Source organism: Lissotriton vulgaris, chromosome 12, assembly GCF_964263255.1.
Source record: "Lissotriton vulgaris chromosome 12, aLisVul1.2, whole genome shotgun sequence".
NCBI lineage: Eukaryota > Metazoa > Chordata > Amphibia > Caudata > Salamandridae > Lissotriton > Lissotriton vulgaris.
The window spans coordinates 534,543,872-534,570,231 of NC_141700.1; the positions used below are offsets into that span (position 1 = coordinate 534,543,872).

Genomic DNA, 26,360 nt, shown 5'->3' on the forward strand with positions numbered 1-26,360 from the left:
AGGAGATGTAATCTGGGGGGAGTGAGACGCACCAAAACAGATGGCTCAGGTAGATGGGCCTTGGTTGAGTTAGAGCTTGGCATCACTTTAGGTGTAATATATGGTGCAAATGATGATGACCCAGCAGTTTTTGATTTGATGGAGGAGGACATGGCTAATTGGGGTACCCCCTTGGTGTTATGTGGCGATTTAAACATTTCGGTAAATTGGAGGCAAATAGGCAATTATAAGGGACGTAAACAGAAGGTGTATAGAGCATTAAGCTCTCTCGTAAAGTCTCATGGTTTGTCAGATGTATGGTCGGAAAAAGTTACTGGAGACCCAGGATACACATATTTTTCATTTCCAGCTCAGAAATTCTCTAAGTTAGATTATTTTTTTGTCTCTACTAGTGAGCTATGGAAGGTTAAAATTACCAAATTACCAAGATTAGTCTCAGATCACAACCCCTTGATAATGACATACAGACTATGTAATTTAGCTAAAAAGACAACTAAATGGACTTTTGAAAGGAAACTTCTAAACGACGACAGATTTGTTAAACATATAAAACAGTGGGCAAAGGAGTTTTTTGAAATAAATAGATATAGCTCGTCCAGGAATGGGGTATGGGAAGCCTTTAAGGCAGCTTTAAGGGGAGAAACAATCACCTGCTCCGCAAGATTAAGAAAGGAGGACAGAAAGAGGCTTGAAAGGCTCCTCTCAGAGTTAACAGAATCAGAAAATCGGCATATAGAAGAAATAGGACTAGGTAATGATGGGAGGGAAACGGCTAAAAATATGGCGCTGATTAAAGGGGATATCCTAAGAATATTCACGCGAAAAGACTAGAGCATACCAGACTTCACGAGCTAAAAGATATGAGACAGGAGAACAAGCTGGTAGAGTGCTTGCATTGCGCATAAGGCAGGACCTTAATAAGAACAATATACAGAAGATTGAAGAGAATGGAATAATACATACTGAACCAAGAGAGATAATGGGGGTTTTCCAGAGATTTTACCAAAAATTATATGATCAAGAGGCCAGTAAGACACCATCTAGACTATATTTTGGAATCCCCTATCCAGTATTAGAAGAAAAGGACAGAGAGCAGCTGGAGAAAGATATATCCCCAGAGGAGATCAGAATTGCACTACAAGAACTTGCAGCAGGCAAAGCTGCAGGCCCAGATGGGATACCTATCGAGGTATATAAAACTCTAGGGGAGGAAATACTGCCTATAATTCTTGATCTTTTTAATGGAATAGTATGCTCTGGGAAGATCCCAGATTCATGGAAACAGACTAATATTCTTCCATAAAAAAGGTAAACCTGAAGATAACCCGGGCTCTTACAGGCCAATATCTTTGATAAATGCAGACACCAAACTGTATTCAAAGGTTTGGGCAAAGAGGATGGGGGGAATCATTGGCCAACTTGTCTCTCCTTGGCAGCATGGGTTTGTCCCGGGAAGGGGTACGACAGACCACATCTCGCGGGCTATCTCACTGTTCGATGCGTCGGCTGCCACGGGGGGGGGGGAGATGGCCATGATTCTCCTAGACGCTGAAAAAGCCTTCAACCGAGTGGTCTGGGAATTCTTATGCGAGGTTTTGGTCAGTAGAGCGTTTGGAGGAAAATGTATGAAAGCTATAAAAGCCATGTATGAAGATCCAGTAGCCCGAATTACAACTATGGGATTACAGTCAGATGAAGTGGTTATTAGGAGAGGAACGCGCCAGGGGTGTCCATGTTCCCCTATACTTTACGCTCTGTACATAGACCCATTAATTAGAAGAATCTTGGATTCAGACCAAATCTCCCCGGTTATACTTAATGGACACTCCACTAAAATACTGGCCTATGCAGATGACTTGGCAATAACAACTACCAATCCACAGATGGCCATAACAGAATTGATTCAATTAGCTAAAACTTTTGGGTTTCGATCGGGATACAAGCTAAATAAAGGAAAATCTATAATAATCAGCACTAAGAATATACATAAGGTTGATCAAAGCTAGGTGGATTCAGCAGTTTATCTGGGGGTGAGGATCAATGCGAATGTGGAGAAAATTGTACAAGAAAATTACGTACCCTTGATTGCAACAATAGATAAAGAGCTGAGAAGAATTGATGTCCTACACTTATCATTAATTGGTAGAGTGAATGTTTTGAAGTTGTCTATGTTCCCAAAAATTCTGTATCTTTTCCGGGCCATACCTTTACTTGTAGAAGAGAGTGTCTTTAGGAAATTGGAAGCGGTCTTCTCACAATTTTTATGGCAGTATGAGAAAATTCGAAAATCTCTAGCTCGACTTTCAGCACCATTGGAGGGTGGGGGTTTGACGGCACCGAACTTGAGGTTATATCATTGGGCCTGTCTAATACTACAAATGAATGTTCTGTTTAAATACAATGATAGTGATGTCTTAAATATAGTAGATAGAACTCCTACAATATATGAATTACTAGTAGGTAGAAAAGCAGTGGGTCTGTTTACTCGAGAAATAAACTGTAGATATTTCAAAAGGAGTGCCGCCTTGATGCAATACATGCGACTCTATTACAACGGCCTATGTCACCTGTGAGTACGTTTGTTGTCATCCACTAGAGCCTATAATGCCACTCCTACGCACTGAGAGTTATGTCTGTATGTGTTTTATAATAATGCAAGCAAGAGTTGATTTATTTTTATATTAAGTTTATTCTCTGTATGTGATTATCGATAGATAAACCGAACATTTTGTATACTGGAAGAATTATTGTACTGTCTTTTCCTTTTGTTTTCCTATTTCAATAAAAACGACTTGAATTAAAAAAAAAAAAGGAGTGGGAGTAGACTGATGTTGAGTGCCTGGGGTTTATGGAAAGCAATAATGAGATATTTGAAGATCCCGAAAATTAATCGTATTATAGATATCTGGCATGCAAAACCTTTTGAGCATCTTGGGCAGAATAGAAATAGTAAGTTATGGAAGGAAGCGGGGATTAAGTGTCTGGGTGATGTTATGGTAGAGGATGAAATATTGGGCTTCGATGTGCTTCAACAAAAATTTGGCATACCAGCCAACCAATGGTTCTTATATAGACAGCTAGAAGAAACATTGAAGGCTATTAGACCCAGGATTCGGATTCAGGAGCTCAACCCAATTCTGAAATATGTGAGGAATGGTGGTAAGAGGATAAAAATTGGATACGGCTATCTTTTTCAGGGCTTGGGGGATGATATTGGTCGAATTGAATCAGAATGGGCGGAAAGAATTAACGATTCAGATGTGGATATTGACTATGTCCTTGCAATGAATAAAAAGGTTTTAAGAGCTTCGAATTTAAAAGCACAGCATTATAAAACCATTTTAAATTTATATTATACACCTGCCAAACTGTATAAGTGGGGTAAGAGGGATAATGATAGATGCCCCAGGTGTGACCAAGGACCAGCAGATTTACCACATATGTTTTATAAATGTCAGAATTTGAATCCTGTCCTTAGAGAAATCGAAAGATTTGTAACAGGGTTGTTAGAGGAACAGATCACCCTAATCTCTACTATTGTTTTGATCGGTAGGGATGCTAGTTTAAGGTTAGAGTATGAAGCTGAAGCCTTTATTTTTATCTCTATGGCTGTCCTGAGGATTCTAATTTCGGCTGGGTGGAAAGATCCTGTAGCCCCCACTTTCCAGTTGTGGTTAACTAAATTGCTGGGGATACACAATGTCGAGGAATGTTTGTACGATTTCAAAGGAAGAAGGATGAGGGAATTGGGTTTGAAGATATGGGCTCCGCTCAAAAATTGGAGAGAAAATAGATGAGCAAGAAAGTAAGGATCAAAGTGAAGAGAATGAATTTATTACTTATATATTATTGCATGTTTTATTGTCTGATTTAGGTTAAATCTCTTTGATTCTATTTACATTATGCTATTTTTTGCACTTTGAATACCTGAATTGTATCTTGTTAAGCTATGTATGTATGTATTTTTTGTGATGCCCGGAATCTTCTCAATAAAAAAAACAAAAAAAAAAAAACACTCCCTATGTAGAAGCCTCACTCACTGACACCAGATTGGAGTTCTCTGACACTGCCACTGAAATAAAATCAAAACAATACTGTTAATGGACCAACTTATGAAGAGCAACATTCGTGTCCCACAAAAAGATCATTTTGCTATACCAAGCACCAAGTTTGCCTGATCTTACTAATCAAACCTAGATTTCCTATACATCAGTATTATTGTCTGCCTATTTCTAGGGTCTCCAAAGTCCAAGGTTTTTCACCTATAAACCTGTAGGTCTTTTCAAAAGGTATAATGCAGCCCACTTTTGAGTTCTGTGGAGACCACTTAATCATTACTGGAACCCGGTGACCCGCAACCAATCTCTTTTGGAATACATGGACCACCACTGAGTCATTATTTATTTATTTATTTATAAAGCGCCAGAATCGACCCGAAGGGGTATCTCTGCGCTATAGACGGGCCAAGTAAGAAGAGACCTAGCACCTAAGGATCAGAGGTAAACAGAAAGGTCTTAAGCGGTTTCCTGAAAAGGAGATGTTCCGTGCATTGTCTTAGTTGTACAGGAAGCTTGTTCCATTGGCATGGGCCCAAATAAGATAGGGCCCTCCCACCTTGCCTGGACCATTTGATTCTAGGCACTGTATGCAAGTGCTTAGATTGTGAGCGGAGGGACCGCTGAGGGATGTAGGGAATACATTTATCTGCCAGATAACTAGGGCCGGAGTTATACAAGGCTTTGTGAATGATACAGTACAACTTAAACTGTACGCGCTTCCGTATCGGAAGACAGTGAAGCTGGCAAAGCAAAGGCCGAGAAGCCATCCTTGGTGGAGCATTCAGAATCAGACGAGCTGCCGTGTTCTGGACAACCTGAAGTCTGTCAAGAGCTGCCTCATTGGCGGACAGCAGAAGGCTATTGCAATAATCCAGGCGGCTTGTTATAAGTGCCTGGGTTAGCGTCTATCTAGAGGAGTCAGGAAGTAGGGGGAGGATACGGCGCTGTAGGGCCAACACGTGAAAGCATGAGCCAACTGTCTGAGGAGCATGCTCTTTCATGGTGAGGGTCTGTTCAAGGCGAACACCTAAGTTTTTCACACAGGTTTTTTTGGTGCAGGGTGGTACCTAGGTCTGAGGGCCACCAGTCGGGGGTCCACAGTAATTGAGCAGCCCCAAAAAGCATTATTTCCGTCTTCCCCACATTGCACTGAAGGAAGTTGTTCCTCATCCACTGGGAGACATTTCTCATTCCCAGGGAAAAGGTGGCCTGCACTGATGGAGTAAACTTTGCAAATGGAAAAAGCAGTTGAGTATCGTCCGCGTAAGGAACAGGAATAAACCTGCTGTTCCTCAACAGATTGGTCAAGGGAGCCACATAGATGTTAAACAGAGTAGGGCTCAAACAAGAGCCCTGTGGAACTCCCTTGGACAAATCTGTTGCGGATGAACGATATGGACCAAAGTTAAACACCAGGGAGCGAGAGGAAAGAAAACTCGTCAGCCACTGAAGAGCCAAAACTCTAAGTCCAACCTCCTCCAATCTCCTGAGCAAGATCCTATGGGAAACCGTGTCGAATGCGGCAGACAGATCCAACAGCACCAGAATCGTGAAGTGGCCTCTATAAAGGGTCATCCGGATGTTATCGGTTACCTCTAGTAGGGCTGATTCTGTGCTGTGTTTTGGGCGAAAGCCTGATTGAGATAAATCCAGGCTGCCCGTCCTTTCGACATGGTTGGAGAGATGGATATTTATATATTTTTCCAAAAGCTTGCCCAGGAAAGGGAGGAGAGAAATAGGACAGAGGTTGGAAAACTCAGTTAGCGGGGCCTTGGAATTCTTTCGGATAGGCATAACCTGTGCTGCCTTCCATTCCAGTGGGACCAGTCCTTCTCGCAGGGAGAGATTGAGGAGATGTGCAACGGAAGGGGACAGGTGGCTGGCAAGAGAAGTGGTAATTTTTGCCGGCATGAGATCCTGAGGTGATCCAGATTTTACTGAATGGATCAATACCTCAGTCACCTCTTGTGTCACTGGGGGAAAGCTTCCTAGCAGTTGAGTGGCTACCTGCCTAGATTCCACGGGAAACGTAGTGGTGACAGAGTGCTCTCCCGATTGAGTAATTTCATCATAGATGGTCTCAATTTTTTGTGAAGAAAAGGTGCCAATATCATCGCATAGTTCTTGTGAAAGGACCGCCGGGTTCTCGCACGCCTTCGGGTCCGTAAAGGACTGTAGGATGCGATATAACACCTTAGGGTCGTTATTAGCCTGGGCTAATTGTAGGGCTATATGATCTTTACGTGCCGCCCTAATTTTCCCATGGCACTCAGCCAGGGCCGCATGAAATCGGGTTTTATCCTCCTCCTCATGAGTAAGGCGCCACCGTTTTTCATACTTCCTACAGATTCATTTCTGCGTGCCAAGTAGGGAAGAATACCAGGTATTCTGAGGACGCCTGGGCGAGCTAGGGAGGGATTTCAGGAAGCCAGGACCACGGCCTAAGTCTTTCTAATTATATGAACTATAAAGCAATACACAAAAAATACACAAATAATAATTCATCAAACAAATACACAAATAATGAAATATTTTGTTTATTACACACAAAAATTCAAAATTTTACTCTAAATAGGAAGATCAGATCTTTTCTAAATTTGATTGAGGCCACTTATTGCCCATTGTATATTCTTTCATGCACTTACACTGCTCTCACTAATCAATCTGAGGATTCTAAATGGTTAGCCTCCAATTTCAAATTCCTTCATATTTTCAGAAAATTTCTAAATTTTCAATTTTGCTTCTCTATTCATATACAATTTATTAACTTGTGAATATTTAATTTACTATGCAGTCGCCTTTCCAATGAGTAGTCCACTAGGTGTCCCCAAACCACAGGTTAAGAACCGCAGGTATAATGTATAATGTATTTCTAAAATGTTGTAAATGATATTTATTTCAGGATACACATATTTGGTTCATTTTGCTTGTGGCCAGAATAGACATCAATGGCTTACTATTCTCCGGGGGTAAGAAACTTGGATGGAAGTTCTTTATTCCCTATAGTGCTATTTAGGGTCATAAAGTGATGACAGAACTCTACTTTTTATGATCAAGACCGGTTTTGAGTCCGTCTACACTGTACTTTCCTACAGTTGAGTCATACCTATTTTTTTATTTATTTAAAAGGTTTTATATAGCGCTGGCTGGACCCAAGAGTATCGGAGCGCTTTACAAGGTTTGGTAATGCAATATTGCAATATAACATTTTTACAATGAGGTAATAAACAAGGCAATTTGAAAATTTCAAACAGAATTCTTTTTAAATGAGGTAAATTAACTAGGAAAACATTAGTCAAACAACAGATTGTAGATAGTAGGAGTAGTAGATAGCATAGTTTGTTAGTGAATGAAGAGGGGGGAAGGAGTGAAAGTGAAGGGCGACTGGAGAGTGAAGGGTAAGAGGAAAGCAGGTGGGAACTATCCAAAAAATAAAAGGGGGGGGGGTCGTAAATTAAAGAATTGAACGGGGGGAAGGGGTGACACAATAAGTAGAGGGAACCTATACTGTCAGGGCAGGTGTAAGAATTAGTGTCTAGTGGCAAGGCAATTAAGGACCCAGTATGTGTTGAGAGGTGCAGCTTGAGGCCTTTTTGAAGCTGAGGTAGGAGGGGTTGCAATGTAGATCTTTAGGGAGGGAGTTCCAGATGGAGGGCGCGTTTCCAGAGAAAGGGCGTGATTGTGTAGATTGTTTAACAAGGGAGGAACTAGGACGAGAGTGTTAGTGCTCCTCATTGTTCTAGTACAGCCCGCTTTGTGGTTTATCAGAGAGGCAAGATGGGGTGTTTTGATGAAGGGCTTTGTGCGTGATGCAAGCAGTCTTGTAGATGGATCTGCCTTCGATAGAAAGCCATTTATGGTCTTTGAGGACAGGGGAGACATGATCTAATGGGGGGCCGCCACTGGGAATGGGTCAGCTGGGCTTGAGAAAACAATGTTTACGCTTTTAGAAACAAATTAAAGTGCGAGGAGTTGGAGGAAGACTTTTTAAGCCATTTATTACGCTAGCGGAAACAACATACAACCCGCACTCCGGCGAGTTGTAGAATGAGCCTGGATCAACGTAAGGTTGGCAGCCGCTGGTACCTACATGCTGTTTACAGCCTTTAGATTACATATCATTCTGAGCGTCTAGTTGGAGCCCAAGGACTTCTTTGCCTCAAAACTCCAAACTAATACCGCTTACATATGATGCAGGTCAGTATCAATTAATGCCGGGTAGATAGTAACAAAAAAACATTATTTGGCTCGCGAAAGACTTGTGAAGTGGTCTGCCCCTCCCCTCAAAGAAGAAACACCACTTTGAAAACTATACCACACCACAATCTTTCTTAGCGCATGTTTCCACATACGTATTGAAATAAAATGGTAGAACAGTGCTGTGCATAATTAACAATCCAACTTTAAGAAACAATCCAGTGCCAGTGCCGTTACTTCTTGGAAGCGTCAAATGGATAGACTGTAGACCTCGTCGCCCCCGGTGGTCTATTCTTCAAGACAAATCTGTATTCGATAAACATCGTCTCCCCTCTGGCGACCAATCATGTGTTGGCTTTGTGTCCCTCGGCGGACCAATCAATGGCCGTTTACAGCGTCTTGCCAGCAGCAAGACTAGGCCAGGTGGGAGCCGGAACCAGCCAGCTGCAACTGCGCTCACCCACCAGCAGTTCCCCACTCCAGCTAATCATCACACCCGCCACCACGCAAGGAATCAGCATGCCTGTGGCAGCCATCTTATTGTAATAGGGAGAGAAAAAAACGAATTCAAGAGTTGGAAGGGATGAATCATAGGCACAGCCAAATTCATTTATGCGTACGAGTCTGCTAGTTGTACAAAACACCTGAAAAACCAATGTCGCTTCTGATGGATGGCCAGCTTTCCCGCCATTCATCCTTGTTATCTGCACTTGTGTGCTGCAGAAGCCGTAAACTAATGAACTGACACGAGATTGATGAGGAACACGGCGCAGGCGTTAGGGGCTGTGTTTAAAGTACCGTACGCGCCTCCTTGCTGTCAGGAAACAAGGTGGCTCTTCCCTTCTTAGAGCCTTAATTGAGATCCCATTCGCGGTAGTAGTTTTGGAACCAGTTAGGCCTGACGAGGTAGGGTATGTATTTGAAAGTTTGGTGTATATCGTTATCTCCAGTAGGTGGCGCTGCCACCATAATTTAAGTAAAGTCGAACCATGCAAACGAATGAAGTCGCAAACGATTGAAGTCTCAAACAAAAGTGATACTTGAATGAACACATGAATTAAAATGTTATCGAATGACTAGTTCAAGGAATAAAGGCGTGTTTATAGTCACCTCAAAGGCAATCCTCAACATGTGAAAGAAATGAATCATCTAACAGCGCGCCACTGAGGTAAAGAACATTATTAGGGTACAGGCAAGGAGGATGGACAGTTAGTTTTGAATAAGACACAAAAAAAGGACATGGATGGGGAGATTTTTCGATAAAGTTAGTAACAGGACGTCACAGGCTGATCCAGCTTGAGATAATTCTGGTCAGCGGCGCAACTAGACTCGAACTTCGGAGGTGGGGGGAAGGATTACCAGTCAGGGCTGGCTCGAGCGCTGGTGGCGGAGGCTGTGAAAGTCGTTTTTGGCTCTCTCCTCCCCTATATCTTTTTATCCGTAAACTTCCCCACTACCACATGTGGACCTCATCTCGCCATAGCCTCTCTGACGTACATTTGATTTTTTATAGTGCTGGTGCCTCACTCACACTCAGTTCTGTGATCAACATGGTACATGTTCTTTGCGGATGTACGGCATTACAACGCGTGCCGTTACAACGCGGTTTTTTCAACACAAGTCGTTACCACGACTTGCGTTGGAGGGGGTGCGGACTTAGGAATTTTTTAATTTACTATCCCAACACCAGCCTACGTACAGTAGGGAAGGTGTTGGATAGTAAATAAAAAAATTCCTTGTCCTGCAGCGCCCTCCAGCGCAAGTCGTGGTAACGACTTGCTTTGAAAAGACCGCGTTGTAACGGCAAGGCGGTGTAACAGCCGCGTCGTAAAGGCTGTTCACCGTTCTTTGCTGCAGGCACATTAACCCTCTGCCCTACTTTACAATGAGCCAAAACTGCAACCAGACAGATCTCCAAACTCTAACCAGTCAGGACATTAATCGCCAGCGTTATCTTGATTTTTATTGCTGCCTGAAAACTGCCTGATGCTCAAGGAAGTTCATGTGCTTTTAAACCAATTTTTATTTTAAACACAGCGCCCTCACCAAACAGCGCCACTTGTGGCTGCACTGGTCGCACTACCCTGAAGGCAGTTCTGCTCCCAGCGATAGAGCAGGATAGGCATTTCCACAAATGGGGTCAGAGCAAACCTCATAGGAGGAAAAACATTGGCCTAAATGGTGAGGTGTGATACTTCCCCCAAATTCCATCAAGCAAAACAAGATAACAGATTTCTTGTAGATGATTTAAGGGAGAGTAGAATTCTCACCTGAGAATTTTTTGAAACTTTTGGGATCAAATTTGCTAAAATGCAGTAGACCCTTGTAGGGCATTCATAAAATATTACATTACTTTCACGGTGCACCAGGAAAGTCCGGCCATTCCTAGGAGTACATATTGTTTTTTTAATCAAATGTCGTAAGTCACAAATTACTTCCACTATACCAAGGTCATCCTTTTCCATGGGTGAGACCCTTCTGCCAAGGAGTACATTCAATATGACAGTGGCAGATATTTTCCATGGATACTTCAGCCACAGTCATGGGTACCTCTAACAATTCTCTCTGGTATTCATGGGTCAGCATTTTGCTATTGACACCCCTTATGAGGACAGGACATTTTATGACAAGTGTTACCTCAAATATCAGTTCCAACATTTTGCTATGGATCCACCCCATATGCTAAGAATTATGTGCATTATGTCAGGGCCTTCTACCAGGTTTGGTGGTGCATGTTCTGTGTTCCTGTCACTCGGTATGACTAAGCTAGCGGCTTTCTCAGTTAGACAGCACAAGTCCCCATGGTCAATGATAGTATCTTAACCCCTTGCCTGCTGATGACGAGCCCAGCTCGTCATGAGGTACAGTGGAGCTGTGCTTATGACGAGCTGGGCTCGTCATAACGGCCGCACCACTCCCCCGCGAGGTGAATTCCACACCTGTGCGGATGTTCTAAGGTAGTGGGCGGAGGCATGACGAGCCCAGCTCGGCATGAGCACCGCTCCATTGTGCCTCATGATGAGCTGGGCTCGTCAGGAGCACCGCGGTGCCGCGCGCGGCCCATCTGTCCCCGCACAGAAGGGGAGTAACGCCCGCGGTTAAGGGGTTAATAGAAGCATGTCAGGGCCTGCAGTTTGCCATAGGTCACACCTCCGACCCATATGCTGTTAGTGCCCTTGCCCATAAGGCAAGAATAACCTCTGGTATGGCAGACCAGCAGCACAGTTAAAGGGATAACACACAAAACCACACACACATTCTCTCAAACAGACATTCTCACTGTCACTGTAGCCACCAAAAGAATGGTTTTATTTATTTATTTATTTAGAGTTTTATAGAGCGTGAACTTGACCCGTTAGGGTATCAGAGCGCTTTACAGGAATTAAGCAATAGTATACAAAAGACATGGAGGGGGCTGGACCTCATCAAGGAACTCATCAACAACAATGCATACAACAGCAAAGAGCTCTTCAACATCATGAAGGAACTCTCCAACCCCAGCTCCAATGACATCCTGCCATCGCAAGACCTATGAGACTCCCTAGCCACCTTCTTTCACCGCAAGATCGCAGACATCCACGACAGCTTCTTCACCCAGACCCTCCCGACTCAACCCCAGACACCACAGACTCAACGCCCCTCGGCTTCACCAACCTCCTGCTCTCCTGGACCCACATCAATGACACCATCAAAACCATGAACCCCATCCACTTCGGCTCACCATCCGACCCCTGCCCTCACCACATCTTCATCAAAGCAAACCGCATCATCGCACACCAACTCCAGAAGATCAACAGCTCCTTTGAGACCGCCACCTTCCCAGAAAGTTGGAAGCACGCCGGAATCAACGCCCTACTCAAGAAACCCACAGCGGACCCAAAAGACCTCAAGAACTTCCGGCCCATCTCCCTGCTTCCCGTTCTCGGCGAAAATCATCGAGAAGATGGTCAACAGGCAAATGACCCACTTCCTGGAGGAGAACATCATCCTGGACCCATTCCAATCCAGATTCCACAGCAATCACAGCACCAAAACCGCCCTCATCGCTGCCACCGATGACATCAGGACCCTACTGGACAATGGCGAAACCGTGCCCCTCATCCTCCTGGACCTCTCGGCCGCCTTCGACACCGTCTGCCACCACACCCTACGTACCCACCTCTATGAGGCAGGGATCCGTGACAAAGCCCTGGACAGGATCACCTCCTTCCTCACCAACAGAACCCCCTTTTCGATCTAAAGCCACCAAGATCTCCTGAGGCGTACCCTAAAGATCATCCCTCAGCCCAACCCTCTTCAACGTCTACATGGTGCAGCTCACCAACATCCTCTGATCACACAACCTCAACATCATCTCCTACGTTGACGACACACAGCTGATCCTCTCACTCACCAAGGACCCCACCACCGCCAAATCCAACCTCCATGAAAGAATGAAGGCCGCTGCCGAATGGATGCATAACAGTCGCCTGACTCTTAACTCAGACAAGACAGAGGTCCTCATCCTTGGAACCACCCCCTCTGCCTGGGATGACTCCTGGTGGCCGCCAGCGCTGGGAGCCGCACCAACACCCACCGACCACGCACACAACCTGGGATTCCTCCTGGACTCATCGCTCTCAATGACCCAGCAAGTTAACGCCGTCTCCTCCTCTTGCTTCAACACCCTCTGCATGCTTCATAAGATCTACAGATGGATCCCCACAGGAACCAGAAGGACTGTCTCCCAGGCTCTTGTCAGCAGCAGAATGGACTACAGCAATGCCCTCTACGCAGGAACCACGGCCAAACTCCTGAAAAGGCTATAACGCATACAGAACGCCTCCGCACGCCTCATCTTCGACATCCCCTGCCACTCCCACATCACAGCCTACCTGGAGACCTGCACTGGCTCCCAGTCAACAAGAGGATCACCTTCAAGCTCCTCACCCATGCCCACAAAGCACTCCACAACGCCGGACCAGCGTACCTCAACAAACAACTCACTTTCTACACCCCGAACCGCCAGCTTCACTCCCCTGACCTCTCCCTCGCCACCATGCCACCTACCTCGCCGCCAAGAAGACATGGAACACCCTCCCCACCCATCTGGGACAGCCCCAGGACCTGCTGACCTTCAGGAGACACTTCAAGACTTGGCTGTTCGAGCAGTAGCTGCACCCCCCCCCCACCCCTAAGCGCCTTCAGACCCTCGCAGGTGATTACTGCGCTCTACAAATGATTGATTGATATCTCTTTCACTCTTTCGTACATTTGCACTCTGACACTCACACTTCCATTAGTCAATCTGCTTTTATTGTGTTAGGAAAGCTTGTGCTGCTGATTCTGCTAAACCTGCCATGCATTTTAGTAAAGTTTAATAAAAACATATTCTCTATATGCTATTAAAAAATAATATATTGCCTTGTCCATGTTTGTTACAAGTATGATGTGAATGAACAGTCCACTTCCTTAAAATAGCTGATTGGGGCTTATATATGGTTTCACGTTTGGATCAAGCAGTTACAGTTTTGGAAAAGAACTAATCCACATTCTAACATGTAATATCACAGCATCCATCATCATTGGCAACCACAGATTGTATCCAGTATCACTTTGCATTTTGGGGTTTTTGAGGCACAACGTAAAAAAAAACAAAAAAAACCGACATGTCTTGGAATGAAGCATTGTGGTGAATGGAAAGCCAGGAATGGCTATAGGTGTCACACGATCCTCAATCCAACACCACACCCCAGAGACTCAGCCCTAGTCTCCCTCCTAGAGCCATTCCACATTCTTAGTCCACGCTCTACTCTTACATCCCCATTGTTGCAAATGAAATTAAGTAGGCATCTAGTACTATGGAAAGAGCAAGTACTCTGTGGGGGCCTTGGTAGAAATGTGTATATTCATGAGAGTTGTGTAATTTTTATATGTGCAGAGTAAGATTTGTGCTCATAAAAGTACTGGGTGATGGTGAATAGTGTGAGTGTATGCAGCGTGAGTGGTGCGAGTGCAGGGTGAAAAATTTGCTGATGTGAGCGTTGTGTCTGCTTCATGAATGCAATGTGAGAGGAGGGCCAATGTGTGAGTGTTAAGCGTGAGGAGTGAGTGCAGAGTCAGAGGAGTGAGTGCAGGTTTGGGGTAAACGGTATATATGCAGGGTGGGCTGGGTGCCTGTGTGTGGTGCAGGGTGAGTGGAGTTAGTGCAGAGTGAGTGGTGTGTCTCTATGTTTTCCAGAAGACTATTGTCTCTGTGTACAGGAAGGATGAACAGAGTGCCTGTATGAATGCAAGCTGAGAGGTTTGTCCGTGTGATTGCAGGGTTAAAGGAGGAAGTGCAGGATGAGTGGTGTGACTCCAGGGCTAGTGCTATACTTGTTTGTGTGGTGTGAGTGCAGTGTGAGTACTGTACCCATGTGAGTGAAAGGTTAGCTGGGTGAGTGACTGGAGTACCTATGTGAATGCAAATTGAGTGATGGGACAATGAGAGTAGGGCGAGAGGACAGACTGCAGGGTGAGTGATATGACATATTAGTTTGGGTGCGGGTGAAAGTGAAGAGTGGGAGGAATGAATGCATGGTTAGTGATGTGCTTGTTTGAGTAAAAGTGCAGAATGAGCTGTGAGAGTGACAGGTGAGTGAAGTGTCACATGAGTGCAGGGTAAGTAGTGTGCTTGTGTAAGAGTGGGGTGAAAAGAGTGAGTGCATGGTGAGTTTTTTTTTTTATAAGTCTGGTTCTGCTGGTCGTACTTTTCAAGAGGCTACCCACCATATGTCTTATCTATAAAGATGGTTGGAACCAGTGCAAAAAATATAGGTCAATTTCCCTTGTATTTAAAGCATGCTGGTAGAATGTTCGTCATTATTATACAATAGATAGAGTTTTTGCTTCCTCTTGTATGTCAAAATTACATAGAGCGTTATATTGGTTTCCATTCACAACCATTTTAGACAAAGTTGCTATGCATAATAATAATTCTATTCTTTCAGAAAAAATTCAAAACACAGTAAACTTTGTCTGCAAATTCTTAACTCTATTCTTTTTTCAAATCGTTTTTACCATTTATTTCTTTTGGAAAGGTATTCTCGTTATTATTATTTAATACGGTTACCTTTCTTTAATTACTGATTCCCCTTTTCCTCTTCCCCCCTTTTTTAGGTCTCGCGACCTATCAATGCGCGCAAGCGCATTGAGCGGAGCGAGAATTCATGTCGGCAAAATCGTCTTCAAACCAAGGGCTTTCAGCCCCGCGGTTTTCTTGCAGTTCACGTGAATCACGTGAGCAAACATGCACGCGCATTCACGGCCAGGGCTTCTCCTCCCCTAATTATTCATGGCCGGCCACAGGCCGGCAGCTCACAGCACATCAAAGGGCTTCGCCCAGCATGCGCTCTGCGGCTTCTCCTCCCCTATGCCCCCAGGCCGTGTTCCCTCCCCGGCTACCCCATCCTCACTCATCCCTCGCACCCCCTCCTCCTTCAGGTCCCCACCATTTGCTTTTGCTTTAAATTTCCCTTTCATAACCTTTTAGGAAAAATGAAAATTATAGTTCTTTTGCACCTGGTGACTTTCACTTTTGCAACGAAACCGAACGGCAGAATTCATATTGATTGGCAGCCGTGAACCTGCACAACGCACAGCATGCACGATTAATGTGGTAAAGTAATAATCGTGAAAAACAAAGCACACGGGATTCTGGACACAGCTCGTGTGACAAGGCTCCGACCTCGAGCACCAGCAGAGTTAGGAATATTAAATGATCACCCGCCAGCGGCCTCACTTCATGTGTAACGCTTATCACTGCTCCCTTCTCACTGCTCCCTTCTCACTGCTCCTCCCCCCAAATTGCTTTTTTTTTTCACCGGCGCCAGGCCGTGAACAACTTCAAAGTGTTCAGCTTCTCCGCCCCCCTGGTGTTTCTGGCTTTTCTTCTCGCTCGCTAATCACCACCCCCTCCCTCTCCATATGGTCGCTCGATGCCTCGGCTCCTTTCATGCCTCAGACTTGTCTTTTTATTAAACTGCGCAACCGGTTTGTTGAAACTTTAGTGAGACCTTTCATTACCCGAACTAACCTGGATTTTCACAAACAGAATTAAAAGCATCCGGAAGGCATACACATTACCAGGTGAGTCCACATCATTAGAGACACCATGTTCTGATAAAAAGTTTGTTTTTATTAACAGTGCATACTGGTAGTGGAGGTTACGTGCACCTCAACTGGACTAATTTGATTGACGTTTCAGATCACAACTGTGTTGTAAAAGGAAAAGTGGGTTGCAGGGAGTGCTCTGGTAATCCCACATAATTCATGCTTACAGAACTTGGCACTCGTGAGATTTTCAGGCCATATTACTCAAAACTCCTTATTTGAACCCTTTACGAATATTGAAAATTATAGTTCTTTTGCACCTGGTGACTTTCACTTTTGCAACGAAACCGAACGGCAGAATTCATATTAATTGGCAGCCGTGAACCTGCACAACTCACAGCATGCACGATTAATGTGGTAAAGTAATAAACGTGAAAAACAAAGCACACGGGATTCTGGACACAGCTCGTGTGACAAGGCTCCGACCTCGAGCACCAGCAGAGTTAGGAATATTAAATGATCACCGGCCAGCGGCCTCACTTCATGTGTAACGCTTATCACTGCTCCCTTCTCACTGCTCCCTTCTCACTGCTTCCTTCTCACTGCTTCCTTCTCACTGCTTCCTTCTCACTGCTCCCTTCTCACTGCTCCCTTCTCACTGCTCCCTTCTCACTGCTCCCTTCTCACTGCTCCCTTCTCACTGCTCCCCTCTCACTGCTCCCCTCTCACTGCTCCCCTCTCACTGCTCCCCTCTCACTGCTCCCTTCTCACTGCTCCCTTCTCACTGCTCCCCTCTCACTGCTCCCCTCTCACTGCTCCCCTCTCACTGCTCCCCTCTCACTGCTCACCTCTCACTGCTCACGTGCAACACCTCTCACTGCTCACCTCACTGCTCACGTGCAACACCTCTCACTGCTCACCTCACTGCTCACGTGCAACACCTCTCACTGCTCACCTCACTGCTCACGTGCGACACCTCACTGCTCATGTGTGACACCTCACTGCTCACCTCTCACGTGTAACACCTCTCACCGCTCACGTGTAACACCGCTCACATGTAACACCGCTCACATGTAACACCGCTCAGTGCCCTCTCACTGCTCATGTGCAACACCTCCCACTGCTCTCGTGCAACACCTCCCACTGCTCTCGTGCAACACCTCCCACTACTCACGTGCAACACCTCTCACTGGTCACGTGCAACACCTCTCACTGCTCACGTGCAACACCTCACACTGCTCACGTGCAACACCTCACACTGCTCACGTGCAACACCTCCCACTGCTCTCGTGCAACACCTCCCACTGCTCTCGTGCAACACCTCTCACTGCTCACGTGCAACACCTCTCACTGCTCACGTGCAACACCTCCCACTGCTCACGTGCAACACCTCCCACTGCTCACGTGCAACACCTCCCACTGCTTACGTGCAACACCTCCCAATACTCACGTGCAACACCTCTCACTGGTCACGTGCAACACCTCTCACTGGTCACGAGCAACACCTCTCACTGCTCACGAGCAACACCTCTCACTGCCCTCTCACTGCTCACGTGCAACACCTCCCACTGCTCTCGTGCAACACCTTCCACTGCTTACGTGCAACACCTCCCACTACTCACGTGCAACACCTCTCACTGCTCACGTGCAACACCTCTCACTGCTCACGTGCAACACCTCTCACTGCTCACGTGCAACACCTCTCACTGCTCACGTGCAACACCTCACACTGCTCTCGTGCAACACCTCCCACTGCTCACGTGCAACACCTCCCACTGCTCACGTGCAACACCTCTCACTGCTCACGTGCAACACCTCTCACGTGCAAGTAGTTCTCACTCAAAACCAGTGGCACAAATGTGGGAAGCAGCAACAAAACAAGCACTGGCGTTGCCAATAGGTCTCGCAGTAGGAAAGTTGGAGCTATTACAATTGCAAATAACAATGTCTTTTATTTTTGTTTTCATTTTAAAAACATAAAGGGCTTTGTCATTTACAAAACCAATAGCTCCAACTTTCCTACTGCGAGACCTATTGGCAACGCCAGTGCTTGTCTTCCCTTCTTTCCTGATAAAATTCGCAAAATATAAACAGCTTTAGTACCCTATATTTGGCTTTACTATTATTGTTGACTTAATTAAACATTTTGCTGTTATCATAGTTTCATATATGTGCCTATATTCTAAATAAAGATGATTAAACACAAACATATGGTCTAAAACAATGTAGGTAATTTATATTTACCGACTCTTAAATACCAAATTTTACCGATTCGGTATTTAAGAGTGGGGAGATGTAGGTATTACAGATTCTGTAAATACCGAATCGTTAAGATTCGGTATTTACCGATTCTGTAAATATCGATTCGGTAATGCCCATTGATTCCTATGGACATTGAAGCCCATAGAAATCCATGGGCATTACCGAATCGGTATTTACCGAATCGGTAAATACTGATTCCAGCAAGGGTGCAGGGGGTGTCACTTTGACACCCTCTAGCACCCCAAATACAGGCATGTGTGACATGTGGTACACAGACATGCCCTAAGGGCATGTCTGTCTGTCACATGGCATAGGTGTGCATGCACACATGTGCATGCACACCAGGATTCGGTATTTTACCACCCAATTGGATTGGGTGGTAAAATACCGAATATGAAAGGCCTTTGGGACTCAGAAGAGTCCCACCTACATCTGGGTTTTACCGAATCGGTAAAATTACTGATTCGGTATTTTACAGAATCGGTTAATTTACCGATTCGGTAAATTTACCGAATCTGTAAAATGATGCCCCTACATCCCAATCACCAAATACCGGTCGGTAACGGCCGAATATGGCCGTTACCGACCGGTATTTGGGCTCCTACATCTGGCCCATATTTTTTAATTTTTGGAAGGACTCAACTAAAAATAAAATCAAAAAACACAGTACAGCCAAGATGCACAAAATACATCACGAGTACATTGAATAATCAAAAGACAAAGCTCTTTTGACCACTGGCTTTTACACCGACATTTTCTCTAAATGTGAACCTCATTTCAGAAGAAGCAAAGAATGCAAACACGAGGCCACCCATGGTTGACAAACAGTCCAATATCGTCAATACAGTGTATCATACAATGTCCTTTTCTTCTCATGTATAATCAGTCGCCAGCACTCCTTTCACACCAAAATGTACTGACTTTCTAGTCAAATTGAAAGAACTTCGAGTGTACACAAATACTTTGACAGAACTCTGGAACCTATTAGTTCAAAATGGCATTGCTGTACGCCCAAAAGAAGCTATTTAATCTGTAAAGCCAGGAGTGTCTAGGAGGATAGAGCATATTTCCAAAGAAAGCAGAAGACTTCTTTAATTACCTGTGAAAGGTAAGAACACTTTTAAGGCATTGGGGGATTATAGAAAGATTCTACAAACTAGCCTTGCCAAAGGCGAGACCTATAGGCTTTGCCAAGGCTAGTCTGTAGAATCTTTCTATCATCCCCAATGGCTTAAAAGTGTTCAATTGTATCTATTTACTGATTTGGATCATTAAATGAAATACAAAAGTAGGGTAAAAGCGTTTTTTTTAAGGGCAAGTAGGGGGCGACCAACATGAAGGGCTGGGATGGAGCTGCATGGGTGGTGAGGAGCAACAAAAAAGGACAGTTGTGGGGTAGGAGCGTTGGGGTGTAGGAATAACAAGTGGTGCAGAAGCAACATAGAGGCGAGGATAGAGAGGAGAACAATACGTGAGCGTTGACCCTGGCTCACAAAACGCTTTTTGGCTCTGGAGCAAGGTACTTACTGCGCAGGCTCGTCTTTTATCGCCCAGTTCTATCTCTGCGGTCGGAATCTCTGTTTTTGGCCGTGGTCCCCCGAGTGAGGAAGGCCCGTACCGGGGGTCGCTCCTTTAGTTTAAGGGCCCCTCAGTTGTGGAACACCTTGCCTCTGGCCTTGCGGCGCATACCCAATCTGCTTCTGTTTAGGAAGAGCCTCAAGACCTGGCTTTTTAACCTTTAGGATGTATTTCTTTCCCCTGTTTGTCTCTGTTTTTATGGTGTTATGTTTTTCACACTGAGCTGCCTAAATAAAGCGCCGGGACACTCTTATTGAGTAGCCGTGCGCTATAGAAATAAAATTTAACATAACATAACAGAGTGGAGGGTACAGGTAGGTGGAAGCAACACGGATGGCAGGGTGGGGAGGAGAAGCAGCGGGCAAAAGAGGAGGGATGCACAGGTGAAGCAGGCAACATAGAGGTTGGGAAAAAGAAGCAATGGGTGAGAGAAGTGGTATTGGGAAAGAGAATCAATGGGCAAGAGCAATGTGGAGCAGGCTAGGAGAAGTAAATATGCATAAAACAAAGGTGGGGAAAGTACACAAAGATTAGCAAAATATGAAGGGTGGAGGGGAAAGCAGCACAACAGCAATAGACAGAAGCGTGGAGTTGGAGAGGATTACATGAGAGAGACGGCTGGAAAACACATGCACTGCTATGGAGTGATTAATTGAAAAGAATACAGTAGGTCTTGAAAAGCATGTAGGGAAGCATAGAAGCCAACCAATCAAAATATATGGTCAAGAGGCTATGCTTAATAGGACAGAAACAAAAGAAACAAGCTGGGACACAAATATAGTGCAAGCAAAAGAGTGACAGGAAAGCCAACCAATGGCAAACTATGGACGGCCTTCCAAGCCGCTGTACATTCTTGATAAACCAACAACATGCATGGACTGTCTAGTAGGCATGTCCTAACAAGCATTTACAATGCAATGGTCTCGGCATTATTAAAGGTAGAGTTATTGGCATTGCTCATGACTTTTTTTTTTTAAATCATAAATAAATGGCATTGTCATTTGCATTGCCAATAGCTTAATCGTTAAATAAATGGCATTATCATTTACAATGCCAATAGCTTAATCGCTCGCAAATGCATGACCTATTGCATTTACACCCACACAGAGCCACACACACAAAGCCACCCACACACACATACAGGGCCACCCAAACAGAGCCACCCACACAGTCATTCACATAGAGCTCCCTACACAGAGCCACCCTCACACAGACAGAGCCACCCACACATAGAGCCGCCTACAAAAAAAGCTATCCAAAATGAGCCACACACAGAGCCCCACACACACAGAGCCCCCCCCACACACACAGAGCCCCCCCACACACACACAGAGCCCCCCACACACACACAGAGCCCCCCACACACACACAGAGCCCCCCCCCACACACACACAGAGCCCCCCCACACACACACACAGAGCCCCCCCACACACACACAGAGCCCCCCCACACACACACAGAGCCCCCCCACACACACAGAGCCTCCCCACACACAGAGCTCCACACACACACACACAGAGCCCCCCACACACACAGAGCACCCCACACACACAGGCCCCCCACACACACAGGCCCCCCACACACACACACAGAGCCCCCCCCACACACACACAGAGCCCCCCACACACACAGAGCCCCCCCCACACACAGAGCCCCCCACACACACAGAGCCCCCCACACACACAGAGCCCCCCACACACACAGAGCCCCCCACACACACCAAGCCCCCCACACACACCGAGCCCCCCACACACACACAGGCCCCCCACACACACAGGGCCCCCCACACACACACAGAGCCCAGCACACACACAGAGCCCTCCCCCACACACACAGAGCCACATACACACAGAGCCACACACACACACACACACACACACTGGAGAGCAAGCACAGCGAGGGGGCAGGAGAGCAAGCACAGCCAGGGGGCAGGAGAACAAGCACAGCGACCTAAAAATAAGTGACACCTAAAAGTACACATTTTATCAACTTTGCCACTGAAGAGACAAACCGTATTGTAGGAAGATGAAAACAAATGTCCTCATGCTTTGTGGCGTCACTCAGGGTGAAGGGAGCCTATGGGCAAAGCGGGCTGAACCAATGCCTCATGCTGGTTGGTTTGGTGGGCGGAAGCAAAATATAAAAGTTAAAAGACCAGTGGGTGAAGCGTGCCGACAGACCAAAGCCCCTGAAAGTCTATTTATATATAAGAATGTTTAGGGAAGTTACAGGTCGGTACTAACATTACTACTTTTAGGTCTGTGCTTAATTAATTCAAACTCCAAATGTATGAGGTTTACTAGCACTGAGTGAGAATTGGTACCGCTGCATACAATAGCCTTAGGATTAATCAATGCTTTAAATGGAAACATATAAAGTGCAGGTACTCATCCAAAAGTACAACTGAAATTGAATTGCGTGCAGCAATAATGGTGTTATTCTTACCTTTAGGGTACTCCCTCACTTTGGCCACCAAAGTCTTTCCGGACACCCTGCTCAGGAGACCGCCTGTTGCCTCAGGGGCTAAAGTCAGGCTCTTGGAATGCGCCTCATCTCTGTCCTGTGTTGCCTCCGTGCCGTCCCCTGTGTAAGACCCCGGTTTAGACGGCTCACTGCGCAACAGCTGTTTGTATAGCCAGAAGCGTACGCTGGAGCCGACCACCAACCCTAGCAGGGCTCCTAGAAGAGTCCTACCGTGAGGGCCCATGACGGGCGAAGCTGCATCGAAGCCCAGGCTGACAGGAAGGGTTATCGCCGCCAGCATGCCTGGCTGCCAGCGGCGCACATGGCTATCTAAAGGCAGAAAGAAAAGGCTGCCAATGCAAGCCTGCTAGCCAGCCTAGGAACTGGCTTTGTGCACTGTATGTGAAGAATTTCCCTTTCAAGATGGCCGCTACGGTTGCGTTTATCCGCAGGCTGGCCCCACGCGGTACTTTCGATGTTGACAAGGTATTGAGAAAGGACCTAATGCCTGGAAATATTGAAACATGGTTTCGCGGCCATCGTGTGGTCAGAGGCGGAGCATTGTTGCCATGCAACAGTGATTTAGACACACTGAGTCCCTGTAGGACAGGTAGTGTGGAGCGCTGCTACCGCCTGTGAATTATTGATACCCGGGATCCCTTTACCATGTCTTCCCTGCGGCAGGCCGAGGCCCCCCTTGAGACACTACATTCAGCAGCACGCGTTCCCTGAGATATAAGAGGTAACATAAGAGTCGAGTTTGGTTGGCTTTCCTGGGCACTCATTTGGCAGCTTCTTATTCGTGCTGCAGTTTATCAATCTTGTGTTTATTCCTGCCGCGAAGCACTACCTCATTACGTCTCTTTGCGAGGTTACTTTCACTGCTTGCTTTTCAAGAACTTGTTTTGCTTGTGTTTCTGTAACAGCATGCAACAATGTAATGTGGATACGATTCGCAACGCAAACCAAACAGCAACTGAGAGTTCAGACAACCACTGGGGAGATGCCAGGAAGGGAATCTGAGGCACCGACACCTAGACGAGGATAATGAAACGAGCTCCGCCATGACACGACCATCTTTAAACTTTCGGAATCGGGGGCGTGTTTTTTGCCAAGTGACGGATGACTTCACAGATAGAAAGAACGCAAAAAACAGGCCCCGAATCCGAAAAAGACGGGGCTTAAACGGAGTGACACCCCTCTCCTCCAATGGCTGGCCAGCATTTACTAGGCCAGCTAATGGAGAAGAGAGGCGGGTTCCAACCCCCCTCTAAGAAACATTAAATCTTCAGGCTCCGCCCACACTGCTTACAGCAGTGCGACTGAGTCCTCGACCTAAAAAAGACTGCAAAGTGGCGCTACAATGAATAAATGGACTTGCTTGTACAAAATTGGAGATCAAAGTTAGCAGCACAGAAAACATTCAGAACAACTAGAGAATGACCTGTCAAACATAGGGCCAAGAGGCATGATCCTGTCCTATTACTTGAATAACACAAATGTTTGGAAATGTATAAACAAATAAAGAAATATGTTGCCTTCTTCTATCACTTTTGAATTACAAATCTACTCCTCAAGCAAAACACAATCTGAGAAACTGTGCATATGACCGTTTGAGGGATTCTATATTTACTCCACTTCTCCTCAAAGAAAACTATGCTATAACATAGACCTTTGTGCTTCCTTTGCATCAATTGATCAAATTTTAAACTATTTACAAAACATAAGATATATTATACAGTACTTTGCATGTGTTAAACAAACCTACATTCTTAGACTCAAGTGGCATCTAATAGCAAGATGTAATTTAGTCTGGAAAAAATCAAGTGGAAACTAGTAAAATAAAAGGTAAATACAAAGCACTGTAAAGAAGTAAAAGTAAACCAGATGCCAAGGCATGACAAAGCAAATACGTAGAAACAATGTCAAGCAAAAAAGATTAAATGGTATTTAAAGAGATGAAAACATAAGATACTAACAGTAATCTACAGGAATTAATAACACAATGAGTCACGGTAAAAGTTAAACTGTGTAAATGTGCTAAAGTATATGCAAAAAATAACAGAAAAAAATAACAAATGCTTCCAAGGACATTCACAAGAAGAAGGAAATCAGCATAGGGCCAGCACTAAAAGTCTGTTTGAATAAATGTGGTATGACAAAGCAGCAGGGAGTTAGAGGTATCAACGTTTCAGGTCAAGTCTTTTCCTATAATGCAATTTTGTTTTACTCCTGCCCTTTGGGTAATTAATTCACTGTTTCAAAAACAACTCATACTAGACATAATACAACTCAAGATTGCAGTGAACAAAGTAAGATCCGAAAAAAGGTTTACTTTTTACAGTATTAGCTCAAGAACGGATCATGAGTTTAAAAAAAAGTCATCAAAACATTTTTGTCCACTCCAAAGTGAATATTTTTGTATGATTTGACCCTAATCATCATTGGTGTCTTCATTTCAGAGCTGGCTCAGCACATCACACCTTATAGTAAACTTGAAAACTCCACACCAAAGACTAAAACCATCACCCTCAGGGACTTTGAGACACCTACCCAAGGCAGAGCACCATATTAGAAGCAAGGGTTTGGAACTACCTGGAGAAGTGTGTGATCAACTAGAGTTGCCTGGTTCGTTGAGTGTTGGTGAAACTTTCTCTCAAGTTATCCAAGCTGAAATACGTAGATGTATGTACTACTATTGTACCATAAAAGAACTCTCATCCTCAATACCTTTTTTTGACACAAACATACATTTCGTAAGACATCATTGGCACCAATTCATCAATAATGTCCAAAAGCAACTACTCGTTCAAAACTGAATCACCTTTGGTGTTCCAAGAAGCATATGCAAGTTTGACTCCACCACTGTGGCACAAGTGATGTTCATTCCACATGATTTTTTTTTCTTCATACTCTGCTTTTAACACCTGAGCCGTGTCGCCATGCTAGACGATGCCAATTTGCAAGAAGAGAATGGCGTAAATATCTCACAATGTCGAATGTGGCTGATTGGGAATCAGAGATACACGGAGAGAGCATGATTCGAGTAGGATGCCATATAATGGTTCCACAGTCTTTGGTTCTTCTGACTTAGCTGAGAAGCAAGTGGGTTGTCAATAGTTGGGTCCGGCATTAAAAACCAGCGTAAAGTAGTGTTTCCGCCCCTTCTTCTAGGATAGATTGTTGTTCTTGTGGTAGATGGTAAAAACAGAAGAGAATGGAGGCTGGGGTGGAACCGCGGAGAACATTTTAAAGGCTCCAGGAAGTATGTAGAATGCTAGACTACTGTTAGTAGAACTACAGTTGTGGTTTTCATATGTCCTCTGACATCATACTATGCTTTTTTGTGATTTCTCCATATCTTCTCAGGGAGGCAGAGAAGGAGGTTGGAGGATATTTTTGGGAAAATGCCAGCTGGTCTCCTGAGTGCCAGATGCCGCCCGACGTTCCAGGGGTAGATGAATTGGTTGGCAAGCAATTCACGTCAGTCCGCAGTACTGGAAATCATTTCACAAAAATGAGACCTTCTAGCAATGCAAATCCCGGTCTCTTATGGGATTTCGTGGCAGCTTTGATTAGTGCAATAATAAAGCAGCATTAGAAACTGCCTGCCCAGGATATGAAATAACATGCTGGTTATTCGCTGCAGGTGTACAGCGCACTCTCCCATACGGCAACAGGGCCTACTCACACTTTAGATAAATTAAACAGTGGCGTATCAACAGAAAT

The 26,360-nt window shown here is 45.1% G+C and overlaps 1 protein-coding gene across 1 annotated transcript in view; it reads right to left on the minus strand.

Moving 5' to 3' along the window:
- KIRREL1 (kirre like nephrin family adhesion molecule 1) overlaps nucleotides 1-26,360 on the minus strand; it is a 166,386-nt gene that overhangs the window by 120,300 nt on the left and 19,726 nt on the right. The gene's annotated exons all lie outside the window — the stretch shown is intronic.